The following is a 12,221-nucleotide window of genomic DNA, read 5'->3' on the forward strand; positions in this document are numbered from 1 at the left end:
ACTGGCTTACAACCACGTGAGTAAGGCCAATGCCGGAGACCCATATTGCATCGTCTGTCACGATGAAGCTTCATTTGAAACGATGAAGCTTCATTTGGGCAAGGCCATTGCAAGATGCGGCCTCGGGAGCTGGTGAATGATTTCTCCTCCCCTAATCTAATTTGTAGAAATGCAAATAAGACATATATAGGGAAGGGACGTTGGTTGAGAAGAAAATGCAAGTTTGCCTTGCATTTCCTACGGGAAGCGAATGCCGCGACGCTTTGGCATGCGTTTATGCGTGCCAAATGGGATTTATCGAATTTATTGGCATCACTGGCTTACAACCACGTGAGTAAGGCCAATGCCGGAGACCCATATTGCATCATCTGTCACGATGAAGCTTCATTTGAAACGATGAAGCTTCATTTGGGCATGGCCATTGCAAGATGCGGCACCGGAGCTGGTGCATGATTTTTCCTCCCCTAAACTAATTTGTAGAAATGCAAATAAGACATATATAGGGAAGGGACGTTGGTTGAGAAGAAAATGCAAGTTTGCCTTGCATTTCCTACGGGAAGCGAATGCCGCGACGCTTTGGCATGCATTTATTCGTGCCAAAATGCGATTTATCGAATTTATTGGCATCACTGGCTTACAACCACGTGAGTAAGGCCAATGCCGGAGACCCATATTGCATCGTCTGTCACGATGAAGCTTCATTTGAAACGATGAAGCTTCATTTGGGCAAGGCCATTGCAAGATGCGGCCTCGGGAGCTGGTGAATGATTTCTCCTCCCCTAATCTAATTTGTAGAAATGCAAACAAGACATATATAGGGAAGGGACGTTGGTTGAGAAGAAAATGCAAGTTTGCCTTGCATTTCCTACGGGAAGCGAATGCCGCGACGCTTTGGCATGCATTTATGCGTGCCAAATGGGATTTATCGAATTTATTGGCATCACTGGCTTACAACCACGTGAGTAAGGCCAATGCCGGAGACCCATATTGCATCATCTGTCACGATGAAGCTTCATTTGAAACGATGAAGCTTCATCTGGGCAAGGCCATTGCAAGATGCGGCCTCGGGAGCTGGTGAATGATTTTTCCTCCCCTAATCTAATTTGTAGAAATGCAAATAAGACATATATAGGGAAGGGACGTTGGTTGAGAAGAAAATGCAAGTTTGCCTTGCATTTCCTACGGGAAGCGAATGCCGCGACGCTTTGGCATGCATTTATGCGTGCCAAATGGGATTTATCGAATTTATTGGCATCACTGGCTTACAACCACGTGAGTAAGGCCAATGCCGGAGACCCATATTGCATCATCTGTCACGATGAAGCTTCATTTGAAACGATGAAGCTTCATTTGGGCATGGCCATTGCAAGATGCGGCCTCGGGAGCTGGTGAATGATTTCTCCTCCCCTAATCTAATTTGTAGAAATGCAATTTTTTTACTCGGTCAATAAAATAGAAATAAAAAGCGAAAATGTACAAGGATCAGGCTAGTTTAGTGCTAAGCCAAAAAGGCCGCACACTAAAAGGCCTAAAAACGATAATAAACCTCTCCAGGCCATTCAACAGAATGAATAAAACCTGGCCTACCCTCGTAAAACTCATAATGTTCCTCAGCCAACAAACATGCTTGTTTGGCCGAGACATCCGCTGAAAAATTAGCCTCTCTGTAGCTATGAACATAGCTAATATTGTTATAAAAGCTCTTCGCTATTCTCCACTTCTGCATTAGCTGCCATGGCAAATCATCTTTTTGAAGAGCATATAAACAACTCATCGAATCAGATCTGACACATAAGTTCTTCACATTCCATCTTTGGGCAACAACAGCACCATAGATCACCGCACAAACTTCAGTATAGAAGTTAGTCTGCCAGCCCAGGCCAACGCACAGAACTCCCAAGACTACCGAACTAGAATCACGGAAAACCACTCCAGAACCAGCCTGCCCCGGATTACCAAGAGAAGCACCATCACAACAAATCATAATCTCACCAGGATTTGGTGGATTCCAAGTAACTTCAACTGGGTTAGAGTGATCGCAAGATCTATGCGACACTCTAAAGAAATTAACAATACGCAAGTCATCCAAAGTATTATGCATATGACCCTTCAATCTAATAGAGTTATCACGAATTACCTGATGAACTCTACCTTTAAACTCCAGCCAACGAACCTGCTTGTTCTCAAAATAAGCTTTGTTGCGCATCTTCCACAGCTCCGTAACTATTGCAAGATTTGCAACAAGCCACAGATCCTTAATCATTCGACTCCGTCCCTTTGCAGCCTTGTAGGAGACCACCAGGTCCTCATTCGGCGTCAATCTGAATATTTCAGCAGCCCACTTCCAAATTCTTTTAGCAATTTTGCAATGCCAAGTGATATGGCTAACATCTTCACAATCATCTCTACATAAACGACACATCGAAGGCATCTCCCTACCAGTCTTCCTCATAACATTATCATCAGAAGCACAACACTGTTTATAAAATAGCTTCCAATACTGCACACCCAAAGTAGGATGTATAACACTTCTAGAGAAAAGTGCCGCAGCTGGCAAAATTTCAGTTGGCCCACGAATAGCAGCCTTGGCCGACTTGACAGTAAAAACACCCTTATTATCCAAGTCCCAAATCTTATAATCATCTCCACCACCAATAAGAGGCAAATTATCAACATCAATATTGCATCGTAACATCAATTCTTTAGTCTTTGGAGGAATAACCCAAGAACCATCAACAATAATATCACTCACCTTGGCCTTAAAATCGTTAGGGCCTCTTGTTGTGATGCCAAGACGTTGAGCAATTGAAAAATCAGCACACCAATTATCAAAAAATAAGGAAGTATTAGCACCGTTACCTATAATTGATCGCGTGTGTTTTTGAACAAAGTTATGCACCAATCTAATGCCAGGGAAAACCGAGGAACCCAATTTATAATCAATCAAGTTGCCGTTCATCTTGAAATATTTTGCCTTCAAAAATCTAGCCCAAGTCTTACCAGAGTCTCGAATCGAAATCCACAACTTCATAAGCATGGCCCTATTAACATCATTTAACTTCTTGAGACCAAGCCCACCTTCCCGTCTAGAAAGGCATAAGACATCATAAAGAACCGTGAAGTGTTTGCGCCTCTCAGCATCTCCAGACCACAAAAAATTGCGAATGGCCCTCTCAACAGATTTGATGGCCGTGCATGGCCATTTATAAACAGCCATTGAATGAAGCAAATAGCTAGAAATAACTGATTTGATCAAAACTAACCTGGCCTGAAAAGACAATAGCTTACCCTTCCAACCTGCCAGCTTGTCCATAATCTTCTCCATTACCTGACGAACATGAATATGACGCACAATGCCAGGTTTCAATTGAATTCCCAAATACTTATCCGGGAAATGCGCCCTCTCCATGCCCATAAAGTTTGCAATAGCAATAGCACGAGACTGCCTATCTCCACCATAATAAAATTTGCTTTTGGCGTAACTAACATACTGACCTGAAGCACGTTGATACATGCCAAGCATCTCCTTCAAGTTCCGCAAGCTATGAAGATTACCCTTACAGAAAATAAGAATATCATCCGCAAAGAGTAAATGGGTTGGAGCCACACCTTTCTTAATCACCATGTGATGCATACTTCTAGCAGCAAACAACTTAGAGAGATTGCGTCTCAAAACATCTTCAATAAGAACAAAAATCAAAGGTGAAAGAGGATCACCTTGACGAAGGCCTCTTGTGATACTGAAAAAACCTTCAGGGCTACCATTAATCATAATAGATATACGGGCAGAGTTAAGAATACTCAGCAACCACGAACACCATGCATCAGAAAACCCATATTGACGAAAAACTTCAACCACAAACTCCCAACTCACCGTGTCAAAAGCCTGGGCTATATCCAATTTAAGGCCAACGTTACCATGCTTCCGTTCAACGCTAATCTCATTGATCAGTTCCGAGGCCAAGGCTATATTCTCATGAATGTTTCTTCCTTTCATAAACGCCACTTGCTCTTCAGAAATCAATTTGTTCAACACCGTGCCAAGTCTGGTCGCCATAATTTTGGTAATGATTTTGAAGAAGAAGTTGCTTAAACCAATTGGTCTATAGTCTTTAATAGCATCAGACTTATTAGCTTTTGGAATGAGCACAATAAAACTAGAGTTAATGCCATTAGGAATCTTCCTCATCGCCCAACAGTTTGCAATAGCATTAAAAAGATCTCTAGAAATAATGTTCCAACAGACTCGAAAGAAAGAACCTGTAAATCCATCAGGGCCAGGAGCAGAATCCGCTCCAAGATCAAAAACAGCCTCCTTAACTTCATCCAAGGTAGGAATAGCATCCATACAAGCACTCTCAGCAGATGAAATGCTTTCATGCTCATAATCAAATAGTCTCGGATCAATATGGACAGCTCCACCGGTGAACTTTGCACGATAATGATCAACAATGTAATCTTTTATTTCATCCTGCAAAAACAAAATAGAGTTAGTAGAAATCTTCAGCTCTGAAATTGTGTTTTGGCTCCTCCTCATTCTTATTGAATTGTGAAAAAAACGAGTGTTCTGATCACCATCCTCCAACCAGCTAGTTCTCGATTTTTGCTTAAGCATAGTGGCCAATTCATACCGCACATCATCAGCAGCCTTCTTAGCATCAGCAACCCTCAAAAATTGGACTTCACAACTAACATTATGGTCCAAAATATCATTCTCCTTATCAAGATTCAATTCCGTTTGCTTTAAACGAAAGTGAACATCTCCAAACACCAATCTATTCCAAATCTTCAAAGCCTCCCTCAACCGCTTCAACTTTGAAGTAAAAACAAAAGGAGGAGCACCATCCAGCCTAACACTCCAATTGTCTTTGACGAAGTCCAAAAATGATGGATGAGAAAGCCACATCTTCTGAATTCTAAAAGGAGCCCTCCTCGGCCTAGGACTGTCAAAAGCAAAACCAAAAAGAGGAGAATGGTCCGAGCAGATTCTCGGCAAAGTTTTGCACCTCCAATTAGCAAACTTATCAAGCCACGCACCATTAATCACGGCCCTGTCGTGTTTAGAAACAATTCTATGCATACCACTCCGACAATTGGACCAAGTATACTTCTTCCCAATAGCATCGGCCTCAACCAAACCATTGTCAGATATCCAACTTCGAAACTCATTTATATAAATTTCTTTGATCGGCCTACCACCCTTCTTCTCATCAAGACGCAGAACACAATTGAAATCCCCCAACACCAACCAAGGAATGGAAATATGTCCCAGACCCAATTGCCGCCAAAGAGATCTCCGTGCAACCGCATCAAAAGAAGCATGCACAGCCGTGACAAAATTCCCAGAAAAATCCAAAGTGATAGCCTGCTCAGACGAAGATAAAACAATCGGCCTTGCTAGAGTATTCCTCCAAAAGACCCAAATATTTCCCCTCTGGCCATGCACCTCATTAGTAATAACATCTTCACAGAAATCAAGCAAATTAAGTTTCCGAACAAAACGTGTAGTGCAACGAACCTGAGGCTCCGCAATACAAATAACGTCAGGTTTGTGCAAGTAGTAAAGCTCATTCAACTTGGCCCTTGCACCATCCTTTGCCAAGCCTTGAGCATTCCAATAGAAGACACGCAATAATTAACTCTATTCTTTGAAGGGCTTGCCGAACCCTGTCTAGAAGATTTTCCACTTCGTGTTTGAACTTGACTCACCGTAGCCACAGCAGCAGCAACTGTCTTCTTCTTAGGAGCTTTAGATTTTTTCTTCTTGTCCGCCATCTCCTTCTTCTCATGATCAGCTAACTCCTTATTAGCAAGAATCTCCAAACCTCGTGCATCCTCCTCAGCTATGCTTGAAGTGTTAGTTGCAACAACATCTTCAATCACATCATCAGCTTCAACAATCACCTTATCAATCTCCTCGGTCCCAGTTTCAAATCTATTAGAAAGTGTTAAGTTTTCTAAAGATCTAGCTGGTGAAGATCTTCTTGAAGTCCTAGTGGCCTCACTAAAACTAGCTTCCTCGGTAACAGCCACACTTGGAATTTTAGCCGGAGATTGATGCAAGTCCAAAACCTGCTTCCTCAAGTTCTCTAGCTTAGCTCTAGCAATATCTTGTTGAATTTTGGCAGCTTCAGCATCAGCCTCCCGTTGCCTAGTTGCCTCCTTCATGGCCTCATAATTTCTATAAGCTTCCATCTCTTGCATCTCCAAATCAACATCATCTTCCTTAGATAAATTATCATGCACTAGCTCCTCAAGTGCTGCACCCATACTTCGCAAAACCAATTCCGCATCATCATTGCGGACGTTTTCCGCATCGTCTTTACGCAAACCAGGTAAATCTTCTTCACCAGCATTAGCAACATCTCCTCGGTGCTTAGATAAGCCACCATCCTCCATGAGCTGCACGGATTGAATATCGCTGCAAGCTTCAGCAATTGCAGCAATATGCGGCACGGACAAGGCAGCATCTTCGGTGTGATCCGATATAGTATCATCATCTTCTAATGTAGCACCAGCACTCTCACTGTGCTCAGAAAAGATAGTACGTGTTCCAGCTGCCATCTCAAGGATAGATTTCTTCTTCTTCAACGTTATGGCCTCCTCACCATGTTTAGATTGCTCAGTTTCTATTGGAACATCCGATGGCATATGCTTCTTACCTTTAGGGATTCGTTCCTTTTGCCAAAAATTCTTAAGATCATCCATATCCGCCTCAATTGCTTTTTTAATCTCAGGATCAGTTTCAACTTCAGCCCTATCCTTCAAATCATCAAACTTTTTTGTTCTACAATCAGATTTTTTATGGCCAATAGATTTACAATAATCGCAAAAGCTGGGCCTGTTTAAAATTTCATATTCCTGAACAAAAATTACATCATTCTCTTCACCATCAATCAAAATTCGTCTCAAAGGTTGAGAGAAGTCTATGTCAACCAAGGCTGCCGCAAAGTAACCATATTCATGGCGCAAAGTACGCGGATCAACCGAAACCGGCCTACCAAGCCCTCTTGCCAGCCTAAAAATCGTCTCTTCATCCCAAAACTCCATTGGAAAAGCTGTGAAACGAACCCAAACTGCAGCTCTAGTAATCTTATCTTTCCCAGGATCAAACATAGGTGTCCATGGATGAATTTTAAGCTGTTGAATTCCGTTTGGAGATTTAATCTTCCATGGACCATCATAGCTTACACGTTTACGATCATCTTCATTGTCTAGTTTAATAACAAAATATCCCTTCTTCCATGGAATAAATTGAACCGAACCAGATAGCTTCCATTGATTCAATAATTCTCTTTTAACATCATCAAATTTTAGGGTTTTGAAAAAAACCAAACGACCAACCAAGCTGAATCTCCACACAGCCTTAATCCTTGTATGAGTGTCTCGTGGGATCTTGATCAAAACATCATTATTTGTTGAAGAGAAAATTGGAGGGTGAGAAAGTGTCTCGGCATCAATCTTTGATAAAACATGGGTTCTTTTCTTTAATATAGCTGCATAGAATCCTTCCATAACACCATCATCACCCGGTTTCCTAAACGAGCTATGATTTCCATCTTCCTTCCTAGACGCGCCATGAATGTCCGTCCCCATCACCTTCCTAAACGCTGTAGGAATAGCAGCGTTAGGGTTTGCACCATGATTCCTAAACGCTTCAGGAATTGCAGCGTTAGGGTTTGAAACACCATCTTCTTCGAACTGCCTTCCAAACACGGAAGCATTAGGGTTAGCAGCATAATTCTTAGGGATATAAATAGTTTTTGATTTTGATTGAGTCCATATCCTTGTTGATTGATTATCATAACTATTAACAAAAACTGGTGGATTATTGTCTTGATTTTGCGCCATTAGAGCGCAAAATCAAAAGAAAACTTGTGAACGCCAAGAAAATTTTGAGGGAGATAAAACCGGAGCCCAACCACGTGAAACCCTAGCTTTTTCGCTTTTTATTTGTAGAAATGCAAATAAGACATATATAGGGAAGGGACGTTGGTTGAGAAGAAAATGCAAGTTTGCCTTGCATTTCCTACGGGAAGCGAATGCCGCGACGCTTTGGCATGCATTTATGCGTGCCAAATGCGATTTATCGAATTTATTGGCATCACTGGCTTACAACCACGTGAGTAAGGCCAATGCCGGAGACCCATATTGCATCATCTGTCACGATGAAGCTTCATTTGAAACGATGAAGCTTCATTTGGGCAGGGCCATTGCAAGATGCGGCCTCGAGAGTTGGTGAATGATTTTTCCTCCCCTAATCTAATTTGTAGAAATGCAAATAAGACATATATAGGGAAGGTACGTTGGTCGAGAAGAAAATGCAAGTTTGCCTTGCATTTCCTACGGGAAGCGAATGCCACGACTCTTTGGCATGCATTTATGCGTGCCAAATGCGATTTATCGAATTTATTGGCATCACTGGCTTACAACCACGTGAGTAAGGCCAATGCCGGAGACCCATATTGCATCATCTGTCACGATGAAGCTTCATTTGAAATGATGAAGCTTCATTTGGGCAGGGCCATTGCAAGATGCGGCCTCGAGAGTTGGTGAATGATTTTTGCTCCCCTAATCTAATTTGTAGAAATGAAAATAAGACATATATAGGGAAGGGACGTTGGCTTGGAGAGTGGTGCACGATCATTCTGCGGCATGGCTTACGGCTTTGACGGTGATGCACAATCATTATACGGCATGGCTTGCGGCTTTGACGGTGTTGCACGATCATTATGCGGCATGGCTTGCGTCTTTGACGGTGTTGCACGATCATTATGCGGCATGGCTTGCGGCTTTGGCATGGCCATTGCAAGATGCGGCCTCGAGAGTTGGTGAATGATTTTTGCTCCCCTAATCTAATTTGTAGAAATACAAATAAGACATATATAGGGAAGGGACGTTGGCTTGGAGAGTGGTGCACGATCATTCTGCGGCATGGCTTGCGGCTTTGACGGTGATGCACAATCATTATGCGGCATGGCTTGCGGCTTTGACGGTGTTGCACGATCATTATGCGGCATGGCTTGCGGCTTTGACGGTGTTGCACGATCATTATGCGGCATGGCTTGCGGTCTTGGCATGGCCATTGCAAGATGCGGCCTCGAGAGTTGGTGAATGATTTTTCCTCCCCTAATATAATTTGTAGAAATGCAAATAAGACATATATAGGGAAGGGACGTTGGTTGAGAAGAAAATGCAAGTTTGCCTTGCATTTCCTACGGGAAGCGAATGCCGCGACGCTTTGGCATGCATTTATGCGTGCCAAATGCGATTTATCGAATTTATTGGCATCACTGGCTTACAACCACGTGAGTAAGGCCAATGCCGGAGACCCATATTGCATCATCTGTCATGATGAAGCTTCATTTGAAACGATGAAGCTTCATTTGGGCAGGGCAATTGCAAGATGCGGCCTCGAGAGTTGGTGAATGATTTTTCCTCCCCTAATCTAATTTGTAGAAATGCAAATAAGACATATATAGGGAAGGGACGTTGGTTGAGAAGAAAATGCAAGTTTGCCTTGCATTTCCTACGGGAAGCGAATGCCGCGACGCTTTGGCATGCATTTATGCGTGCCAAATGCGATTTATCGAATTTATTGGCATCACTGGCTTACAACCACGTGAGTAAGGCCAATGCCGGAGACCCATATTGCATCCTCTGTCACGATGAAGCTTCATTTGAAACGATGAAGCTTCATTTGGGCAAGGCCATTGCAAGATGCGGCCTCGGGAGCTGGTGAATTATTTCTCCTCCCCTAATCTAATTTGTAGAAATGCAAATAAGACATATATAGGGAAGGGACGTTGGTTGAGAAGAAAATGCAAGTTTGCCTTGCATTTCCTACGGGAAGCGAATGCCGCGACGCTTTGGCATGCATTTATGCGTGCCAAATGCGATTTATCGAATTTATTGGCATCACTGGCTTACAACCACGGGAGTAAGGCCAATGCCGGAGACCCATATTGCATCATCTGTCACGATGAAGCTTCATTTGAAACAATGAAGCTTCATTTGGGCATGGCCATTGCAAGATGCGGCCTTGGGAGCTGGTGAATGATTTCTCCTCCCCTAATCTAATTTGTAGAAATGCAAATAAGACATATATAGGGAAGGGACGTTGGTTGAGAAGAAAATGCAAGTTTGCCTTGCATTTCCTACGGGAAGCGAATGCCGCGACGCTTTGGCATGCATTTATGCGTGCCAAAATGCGATTTATCGAATTTATTGGCATCACTGGCTTACAACCACGTGAGTAAGGCCAATGCCGGAGACCCATATTGCATCGTCGGTCACGATGAAGCTTCATTTGAAACGATGAAGCTTCATTTGGGCAAGGCCATTGCAAGATGCGGCCTCGGGAGCTGGTGAATGATTTCTCCTCCCCTAATCTAATTTGTAGAAATGCAAATAAGACATATATAGGGAAGGGACGTTGGTTGAGAAGAAAATGCAAGTTTGCCTTGCATTTCCTACGGGAAGCGAATGCCGCGACGCTTTGGCATGCATTTATGCGTGCCAAATGCGATTTATCGAATTTATTGGCATCACTGGCTTACAACCACGTGAGTAAGGCCAATGCCGGAGACCCATATTGCATCGTCTGTCACGATGAAGCTTCATCTGTCACGATGAAGCTTCATTTGGGCATGGCCATTGCAAGATGCGGCACCGGAGCTGGTGAATGATTTTTCCTCCCCTAAACTAATTTGTAGAAATGCAAATAAGACATATATAGGGAAGGGACGTTGGTTGAGAAGAAAATGCAAGTTTGCCTTGCATTTCCTACGGGAAGCGAATGCCGCGACGCTTTGGCATGCATTTATGCGTGCCAAATGCGATTTATCGAATTTATTGGCATCACTGGCTTACAACCACGTGAGTAAGGCCAATGCCGGAGACCCATATTGCATCCTCTGTCACGATGAAGCTTCATTTGAAACGATGAAGCTTCATTTGGGCAAGGCCATTGCAAGATGCGGCCTCGGGAGCTGGTGAATGATTCCTCCTCCCCTAATCTAATTTGTAGAAATGCAAATAAGACATATATAGGGAAGGGACGTTGGTTGAGAAGAAAATGCAAGTTTGCCTTGCATTTCCTACGGGAAGCGAATGCCGCGACGCTTTGGCATGCATTTATGCGTGCCAAATGCGATTTATTGAATTTATTGGCATCACTGGCTTACAACCACGTGAGTAAGGCCAATGCCGGAGACCCATATTGCATCATCTGTCACGATGAAGCTTCATTTGAAACGATGAAGCTTCATTTGGGCATGGCCATTGCAAGATGCGGCCTCGGGAGCTGGTGAATGATCTCTCCTCCCCTAATCTAATTTGTAGAAATGCAAATAAGACATATATAGGGAAGGGACGTTGGTTGAGAAGAAAATGCAAGTTTGCCTTGCATTTCCTACGGGAAGCGAATGCCGCGACGCTTTGGCATGCATTTATGCGTGCCAAATGCGATTTATCGAATTTACTGGCATCACTGGCTTACAACCACGTGAGTAAGGCCAATGCCGGAGACCCATATTGCATCGTCTGTCACGATGAAGCTTCATTTGAAACGATGAAGCTTCATTTGGGCAAGGCCATTGCAAGATGCGGCACCGTAGCTGGTGAATGATTTCTCCTCCCCTAAACTAATTTGTAGAAATGCAAATAAGACATATATAGGGAAGGGACGTTGGTTGAGAAGAAAATGCAAGTTTGCCTTGCATTTCCTACGGGAAGCGAATGCCGCGACGCCTTGGCATGCATTTATGCGTGCCAAATGCGATTTATCGAATTTATTGGCATCACTGGCTTACAACCACGTGGGTAAGGCCAATGCCGGAGACCCATATTGCATCGTCTGTCACGATGAAGCTTCATTTGAAACGATGAAGCTTCATTTGGGCAAGGCCATTGCAAGATGCGGCCTCGGGAGCTGGTGAATGATTTCTCCTCCCCTAATCTAATTTGTAGAAATGCAAATAAGACATATATAGGGAAGGGACGTTGGCTTGGAGAGTGGTGCAAGATCATTGTGCGGCATGGCTTGCGGCTTTGGCATGGCCATTGCAAGATGAAGCTTCATTTGAAACGATGAAGCTTCATTTGGGCAAGGCCATTGCAAGATGCGGCCTCGGGAGCTGGTGAATGATTTTTCCTCCCCTAATCTAATTTGTAGAAATGCAAATAAGACATATATAGGGAAGGGACGTTGGTTGAGAAGA

The sequence above is a fragment of the Papaver somniferum genome, chromosome 9 (genome assembly GCF_003573695.1).
Source record: "Papaver somniferum cultivar HN1 chromosome 9, ASM357369v1, whole genome shotgun sequence".
Taxonomy (NCBI): Eukaryota; Viridiplantae; Streptophyta; class Magnoliopsida; order Ranunculales; family Papaveraceae; genus Papaver; species Papaver somniferum.